At 37.2% G+C, this 1,222-nt stretch overlaps 1 non-coding gene across 1 annotated transcript; it reads right to left on the reverse strand.

Annotated features, from left to right (window-relative positions):
• Positions 1–543: 543 nt before the first annotated feature.
• Positions 544–617, reverse strand: TRNAA-UGC (transfer RNA alanine (anticodon UGC)). The gene has a single exon. It is a non-coding gene; the product is annotated as a tRNA-Ala (tRNA).
• Positions 618–1,222: the final 605 nt, after the last annotated feature.

Genomic DNA, 1,222 nt, shown 5'->3' on the forward strand with positions numbered 1-1,222 from the left:
CAAGGAATCTACTTTAATTCCATGAATTATACTGTAGCTAAATCATGTAATTGTCTAGGATAATAAAGCATAGCGTTAAAATGTGTGAATCATAAGAGGCAGTCCTGGCACCGTTATCATATGTAACTTTGCTGTGAATACTAAAACGACATTACAGGTGCTGATACTTTAGGAATGACTGCTATATATTTGTTGTATTTTTACTCTTTAAGTGGGCCATGCTCATAGCAGAGCAGGTAATTTCAGTCTGACCATTCATATGGTTTTATTAGAAGAACTTGGATGTTAGCAGAGACATATATGAATCAAATAGAGTAGTAAAGATTTGTTAGAAAGACTAGGTTTCTATTTTGGATTAATAAAAAATGTTATTAATACTGAAAGAAAATATTACCACATCATTAGCTTTTCACATAGTTCATTTAAAATAGTAAGATGTTACCTGTAATTTATATTAATGTGTAACTGACATGCCCTATTGTGAAGTCACGATATTTAATAAATGAAACTAAAGAACAAATCAAAGCTGTTGGTTGAAGGATGTGGAGATGCCAGGGATTGAACCCAGGGCCTCACGCATGCAAAGCATATATGCTCTACCACTGAGCTACATCCCCAGCCCTGAGAGGAAGTTGATAGGATGATGAGTCAGTACATTTACTTCTCTTTAGACAATCCCTCTCTAGGGAATGAAAGAGCCCTGGATTCTTATAGTTTCAAATTCCCATCACAGAGAGTTCTTAAGCATTCCTGGTGGGCCTATAAACTTTGTACCTTTAGTGCAGAATGCTCTTCTGCTTTATAGCTCAACATGTTGCTAGTTTCCCAAGCCTTATTTATAGAGCTGATGAAACACCATCTCCCTTCAAAATTCGTCTTATTTATATGGTCTCCTACTCATAGATGCAAGAAAATCTTTTAGTGATAGTCCATAGTTTCCCCGTTACTTTTATAGGAAACGGAAGAAAAAACCTTTCTCCTCTCCTCCGTCGCAAGCTCTGCGACGGGGTACTGCAAATTAGACAGACAAAAGGCAGATGAACAAGAGAAAAACAGAGTTTATTAGCATGTGCGCCAGGTATACATGAGGAAGAAACCCAGTGATGAGTAACTCAAAGGGGTGATTAGAACTTGGGACTGTATAGCACCTTAACAAAGAACAATATATTGGTAGAAGACGTAAGAAAAGGGGTTTAGGCTTTTAGGGGTGCAAGACTATGGG

This window comes from Balaenoptera ricei, chromosome 14 (genome assembly GCF_028023285.1).
Source record: "Balaenoptera ricei isolate mBalRic1 chromosome 14, mBalRic1.hap2, whole genome shotgun sequence".
Taxonomy (NCBI): domain Eukaryota; kingdom Metazoa; phylum Chordata; class Mammalia; order Artiodactyla; family Balaenopteridae; genus Balaenoptera; species Balaenoptera ricei.